This window comes from Canis lupus, chromosome X (genome assembly GCF_003254725.2).
Source record: "Canis lupus dingo isolate Sandy chromosome X, ASM325472v2, whole genome shotgun sequence".
NCBI classification, from domain to species: domain Eukaryota; kingdom Metazoa; phylum Chordata; class Mammalia; order Carnivora; family Canidae; genus Canis; species Canis lupus.
Window position 1 is genome coordinate 123,224,579 of NC_064281.1, and position 7,498 is coordinate 123,232,076.

Below are 7,498 nucleotides of genomic sequence, written 5' to 3' on the forward strand. Positions count from 1 at the left end.
AAATGCCACAGTCCAGGTGATTTATAATAACAGATATTTCTCACAGTTCTGAAGGCTGGAAATCCAAGATCAAGGTATTGGTAGGGTTGGTATCTGGTGATGGCCTGCTTCCTTGTTCACAGACAGCCATCTGCTTGCTGTGTCCTCACATAGAGGAGGGGCTGAGGGAGCTCTTTATGGTCTCTTGTATAAGGGAACTAATCCCATTCATGGGAGTTAAACCCTTATGACTTTTTTTTAATAATAAATATATTTTTTATTGGTGTTCAATTTGCCAACATACAGAATAACACCCAGTGCTCATCCCGTCAAGTGCCCCCTCAGTGCCCGTCACACATTCACCCCCACCCCCTGCCCTCCTCCCCTTCCACCACCCCTAGTTCGTATGGGTTGATGACCTCCCAAAGGCCCTGCCTCCAAATAACATCATATTGGGAATTAGGTTTCAACATATGACTTTTAGGAGGGACACAGATATTCAGCATATAGTACTCCCCTCTCTGGAATTTTACTCCCTTTAATCCTTACTGCTTCTGAAGTTCCATGCATTTAAAAATATGATTTTAGAATTCACTAGCTTTTCTAATTGTTCCTGATGAGAGTGTTGTTTCGATGAGCTGATCTGTGTAATAAACTACCTAAAAATATTCTGGTTTAAAACAATAATCATTGTATTGTATTCTACATTTTTTTTGCATCAGAAATTTGGTTAAGGCTCACCTGACTAATTCTGTTCTTTGTGCTATCAAGTGTGGTGAGTTGGTGATATTCAGCTGCTGGCTGGTCTTGTCGAAAAGATCTAAGATGGCTTTAATGAAGATCATTGTCACCGACCTATTGTCTCCCCTTCATATCTAATCCATTTACTAGTTCTGTCTCATTTATATTCAAAATATGTCTTGAATTCATCAACTTTTCTCCATTTCCACTGCTGAAATCCTAATTCAGGCATCTTCATTTCTCTCCTGAAACCTATTGACAATAAAGTTTCTGATTTCTGACTTCAACATAGTCCCCCTCAAATATATTTTCCAGATTAATCTTAAACTTAAATAAGATGGTATTTAAGTTTTTGGTACCTTCCTATGCCTTCTATTTCACTTCAAACTAAAATCCATATTCAATACTATAGCCTATAAGGCTCCAGCTCATCTAGGAATTGTTCCCTCACTGAGTTCCAGCTATATTGATATATTCATACTCTTATTCCACAAATATTAATTGAATATCTGTTATTCCTAGGCACTAGGCCTGCAGTGGTGAACAATCCAGGCAGGGATTGTTGCCTCATGGAGCTTATATTCTTGTAGAGGGGCAGACAAAAAATTTGGTAAATAAATAGTATATAAAATGGCATTGATTACTAAGGGAAAAAGAGCATGGAAAAGAGATAAGAGTTGGAGGTGGGGGTTCATTATAGATATAGGGGCCAGGGAAAACTTTGTTGAGAAGTCAGCATTTGGGATCCCTGGGTGGCTCAGCAGTTTGGCACCTGCCTTTGGCCCATGATATGATCCCAGAGTCCCAAGACTGAGTCCTACATCAGGCTCCCTGTATGGAGCCTGCTTCTCCCTCTGCCTCTGTCTCTGCCTCTCTCTCTATGTGTCTGTGTGTCTCTCGTGAATAAAAAAATAAAATCTTAAAAAAACGAGAAGTAAACATCTGAGGAAAGACTTGAAAGAAGTGAAGGAGTAAAACATATGGATATTTGGGTAAGAAAATATGAACAAATCTTTTCTTTTAGATTTTATTTTTTTATTCAAGGAAAACACAGGGAGAGAGAGACAGACAGGCAGACAGACAGACAGAGACAGAGAGGCAGAGAGACAGGCAGAGGGAGAAGTAGGCTCCATGCAGGGAGCACCACAGGGGACTGGATCCTGGGTCTCCAGGATCACACCCTGGGCCGAAGGCGACGCTAAACCACTGAGCCACCCAGGCTGCCCTTGAACAAATCTTTAAGAGTAAAGAGATTGAATCCATTAAAAAAATTCCCCAGTGAATGAAAATACCTGACCGAAAGTCTTCACTTGAAAATTCTACCAAACTTTTATTTTTTTTCTACCAAACATTTAAAGTAGAATTAACATTGATCCCCCTTAATTTCAAAAAACAGAAGAGGAGGGAACAGGTAACTCAGTCTATGAGGCTGACGTTACCCTGATCCCAATGCCAAATCAAAGATGAGAAAAAAACTAAAGATCAATATCCCTTATAATTATATATGCAAAAATCTTCAACACAATCCTAGCAAACAGAATCCAGTAACATATTAGAAGAATTGCATACAGGGGTGCCTGGGTGGCTCATTTGGTTAAGGGGCTGACTTGATTTTAGCTCAGGTCAGGTCATGATCTCAGGGTCCTGAGACAGAGCCCCATGTCAGGCTCCCAGCTCAAGGATTCTCCCTCTCCCTCTACCCTTCCCCACGAATCACGTCCGTGCTGAAATAAATAAATAAATAAATAAATAAATAAATAAATCTTTTTTAAAAAAGAATCACACACAGAATCACCAAGTGAGTTTTGTTCTAGGAATGCAAATGTGGTTCCATATGTGAAACTTACCAGTGAATCAATAAAACAAAAGAAAAAGCCCAATCATCTCAATTGGTACAGATACAGTTTTTGACAAAATCCAACACCCTTTCATGTTAAAAACATTTAAAAACCCTACGAATTTAAGGGAACTTCCTAGACATGATAAAGGGAATTTATGAAAAACCCACAGCTAACATCACACTCAGTGGTAAAAGACTGAAAGCTTTCCCTCTAAGATCAGGTGCAAGAAAGGATGCCCACTTTCAACACTGTTTTTCTTTTAAAAAATTTTTATTTTACTTAAATTGAACTTGCCAACCTATAGTACAACACCCAGTGCTCATCCGATCAAGTGCCCTCCTCAGTGCCTGTCACCCAGTTACTCCATCACCCCATCCACCTCCCCATCTGCAACCCTTTGTTTCCCAGAGTCAGGAGTCTCTCATGGCTTGTCTTCCTCTCTAATTGTTCCCCACTCGGTTTCCTCCCTTCCCTCTAATCCTTTTCACTACTTCTTATATTCCACATATGAGTGAAACCATATAATTTTCTTATACTTATTGACTTATTTCACTCAGCATCCACATCGATGTAAATGGGAGGCATTCATCCTTTCTGATGGCTGAGGAATATTCCATTGTATACATAGACCACAGCTTCGTTATCCATTCATCTTTCGATGGACACCGAGGCTCCTTCCACAGTTTGGCTGTTGTGGACATTGCTGCTATCAACATTGCAGGTGTCCCGGCGTTTCACTGCACCTGTATCTGTGGGGTAAATCCCAGCAGTACAATTGCTGGGTCGTAGGGCAGCTCTATTTTTAACTCTTTGCGGAGCCTCCACACAGTTTTCCAGAGTGGCTGCACCAGTTCACATTCCCACCAACAGTACGAAAAGGTTCCCCTTTCTCCGCATCCTCTCCAACATTTGTTGTTTCCTGTCTTAATTTTAGCCATTCTCACTGGTGTAAAGTGATGCCGCATTGTGGTTTTGATCTGTGTTTCCCTGATGGCAAGAGATGTGGAGCATTTTTTCCTTTGCTCGTTGGCCATGTGTAGGTCTTATTTGGGGAAATTTCTGTTCATGTCTTCTGCCCATTTCTTGACTGGATTGTTTGTCTTTTAGGTGTTGAGTTTGATAAGTTCTTTATAGATCGTGGATCCTAGCCCTTTATCTGATATGTCATTTGCAAATAACTTCTCCAGTTCTATAGGTTGCCTTTTGGTTTTGTCGACTCTTTCTTTTGCTGTGCGAAAGCTTTTTATCCTGATTAAGTCCCAATGGTCCATTTTCACTTTTGTTTCCCTTGCCTTAATAGATGTGTCTGGCAAGAAGTTGCTGTAGCCGAGGTCAAAGAGGTTGCTGCCTGTGTTCTCCTCTAGCATGTTGGTGGACTCCTGTCTCACACATAGGTCTTTCATCCATTTTGAGTTTGTCTTTGTGTAATGTGTAAGAGAATGGTCCAGTTTCATTCTTCGGTGTGTGGGTGTCCAATTTTCCCAGCACCATTTATTGAAGAGACTGTCTTTTTTCCGGTGGATATTCTTTCCTGCTTTGTCAAAGATGAGTTGACCACAGAGTTGAGGGTCCATTTCTGCATTCTCTACTCTGTTCCATGGATCTATGTGTGTCTGTTTTTGTGCCAGCACCATACTGTCTTGATGATCAAAGCTTTGTAATATTGCTTGAAGTCAGGCATTGTGATGCCCCAGCTTTGGTTTTCCAAACATTTGGGTTTTTCCTTTACTTCTTTTTTTTTTATAAAAAGACTTTATTAATAATTCTGTTACAAATATTTTGTTTCAAGAGATTGCATACACATAGATATGCGTAAGTATACACAGTCTTAGTTATACTGTTGGTAGAGTTTTCAGGTAATTGAGCTCCTAATTTTGTAAGGACTGTAAATTCCTCCATGGCATATTTATCCAGATTTCTGTGACGATAGCACATTACCTGGTTAGGGCATGAGGGAGCATTCCTCTGCTATAAAGTGAAAGATATGAGGAGAAGGGCCATGATAGGGGGCTGCAAATTGATGTCCAAAATCAGAAGCAGGACCCATGTTCTCATGGGAAGGTAGGGTTTATCATCCAGGACACAAGCAGTGTTCTAAGGAACCAACCAGAGATGTGACTGGGGAAAAGGTGTAAATCTAAGAGTCAGGAGCCAGAGTGACACCAAGCTTGAAAGTGTCCATAAGGAGCCCCTGAGTGGCTTAGTTGAGTAAGCATCCGACTCTTGGTTTCAGCTCAGGTCATGATTTTAGGGATGTGGGATCGAGCCCCACATGGGGTTCGGCATTCAGCGGTGGGTCTGCTTGACAATGCTCTCCATCTTCCACCCCCAAGCAAATACATAGATCTTTTTTAAAGAGAAAGAGTATGTAAAGAACAATGGTGAATTTATTGGGATTATTCAAGTCAGAAGAGAATGAAAGCTGGTCTTGAACTTGCCTTTTACAGAAAAATAAATTTCCAAAAGGATCAACGCTGAAGTCGGAAAAAAATGAAAGCATACAATTAAATTGGAAATATGAAACCATTAAAGTCAAAGGAGAAAGCCCTGATGAAGAAATGTGTGTACGATACAAAACCCAGAAGCCACGTGTGAACAAAAATGAACCAGTGTCTGGATCCAAGGAAGTGTCAAGTGATTTGTGGTTAGAGACACCATAAAAGCATCCAACTGGGACTCAGGTGAACAAAGCATTCATGAGTGAAATAGTAAACAAAGCAGGATGCAAAATCCAGAAGGAAAAATCGAATAAACAACAGAAAACACCAGTGTCTAATTACACAAAGGTGCTGAGCTCTGTTATGGAAGAAAACATGATAAATAAGATAAAACGACAAGCAACCAGTCAGGAAAATGTCAGTAACCCAAATGGTAGACTAAAGCTAATACCTTTAAAATGCAAATAACTCCTAGACATAAAGACACAAGAAGACAAAGAGCCCAGCAGGAAGTTGTACAAATGGCGGGAACCTGGATTCTGCAGGAAAAGAATCAGAGGCAGCCAGTTTGGGGCTCAGTATTGCTGCGAGTGGTGGAGTCTGCTTGTGTGCACGGGTGTCTCGGTTCTCGGATCCCCCACGAGAGAGTGACACGAGGACCCACGCTCACAGAAAGCCAGCCAGAAGGAAGGTGACAGCACAAAGTAGCTTATTAAGGACAGTACAGTCTCAAGGCAGGAGAGGTGCCAGGCGATTGCACCCCCGCTGGGGGTGGGGGGGCTTTCCTTGTATGTTTGCAGAGGTCACAGGTCATGGCTGGTGGCAGGGTCTCCGACCAAGGTTTTGTCTCATCATCTAAGGGGCTCCTTCCAGTTGGGGTGGGGGTGAAACCCAGTGTACATCTGTGATAATAGAGCCATTGGTGACCCTGGGCGTGATGTGGAAGCGGAGATCACATGGCCTGCACCTGTGGGTCCTGGTCTGTCAGCAGCCCTCCCCCTTCTCCCTCCTCCCCCTTTCCCCTCCTCCTCCCCATCTCCCTCCTTCCACTTCAACTTTTCCCCTCCTCCTTCTTCCCCCTTCCCTCTCCCCTCTCCTTTCCCTTTTCCCTCCTCCCCTGCCCCCTCCTCCACTCTTCCCTCTCCTGTTCCCTCCTCCTCTCCTCCCACTCCTCCCCCTTGGAAGCCCCAAGGCAAGGCCTTCAAAGCCACAATCAGGATCCTGTGCCCTCAGGCTTCTAACGTGTCCCCTACTGTCACCGCCCCTGCCTGCAGCTCATGTCTAACCTGCCTACTTTATCAGTAGGATCCTATGGATGTAAAAAAGAGTCACGGATGCAGGTCACTATATCCTGGGGAAAGAGCTGCAAGAACGCACACGAAAGTGTTCATCGTGGTTACCACAAACCCTGAGGTGATGAGGCATTTTTACTTTCTAACAACACACCTTGGGGTAAGGCATGAATGATTTTATAGTGAGTGTGTATCCTTGTGGGCAAAACTGCAACATGTCTAAGCACCGGGAAGTGTGAACACCCTGTGATTCAAGTTTTGCTGTCCTCCTTGGAATTCTGCATGCGCATACCTTCATGGTTCCAAAAAAAAACCTGGAAACAATCAGCAAGATGTTCCCAGGGTTCTCTCTGGGTGGTGAGACCCCAGAGGGCATGTTCCCAGTGTCACTTTATAAGTTTATGGAAGTGCACAACTCAGCCAATGACCACGTTTCGCCTCCGCACATAGGAAACAACGCGTTCGGATCAAACACCAGGACAGAAATGCTTCCAGGGCACAACTATGGCCTGGAGTGCGAGGGCCACCGCAAAACTGAAGAAGAACAGGGGAAGCTTGGTGGCCCGCGTGTGGGAGCAAGAGAGCTTGGTCGGGGGGCGGAGGTCGCAGAAGAAGTGAGTGAGGAGGCGAGGCCCATGGAGCTGGAGCAGAGCAGCCAGGGTGCTGTGGGTGGGCGCTGGCCAAGGCGAGCAGGCAGACGGTGGTGGCCAGCCCCATGCAGGTCCCCTGGCCCATGAGGTCTCAGTAGTGCAGCAGCTGGCAGAGGGCCATAGAGCGATCGCCGGCCACAGCTGTGGTCAGGAGGCACTCCCAGGTGCTAGGACGTGAGTGAAGATCATCTGGGTGAGGCAAGCTCCGTGGGGCACAGGCCACACTGCTGCCAGCAGGCGTGCCAGTGCCGGGGCACCGTGTTGGAGATATAGGCAGTGTCCAGCAGCGACAGGTTGGCTAAGAAGTACATCGGGGGAGGGGTGGAGTTGGGAGTCCAGGACAGCAAGGCTGACGATGCCCAGGTGCCCAACCACAGCCAAGATGTAGACCAGCAGAAAGATCTCGAAGAACAAGGGCCTCAACTCTGTGCCAGCCAGCCCTTCCAGAAGAAACTGGGACCCTAGGGTCTCATTCCTCAGCTGCATGGAGTCACGCATGGAAACCTGTCGAATTGACTCAGTGTCACATGAGGATCTAACCGAGGTTCCAATTTACA

The 7,498-nt window shown here is 44.5% G+C and overlaps 1 pseudogene; it reads right to left on the bottom strand.

Annotated features, from left to right (window-relative positions):
* Window positions 1–6,758: 6,758 nt before the first annotated feature.
* On the bottom strand, window positions 6,759–7,252 carry LOC112668517 (olfactory receptor 3A1-like; annotated as a pseudogene).
* Window positions 7,253–7,498: the final 246 nt, after the last annotated feature.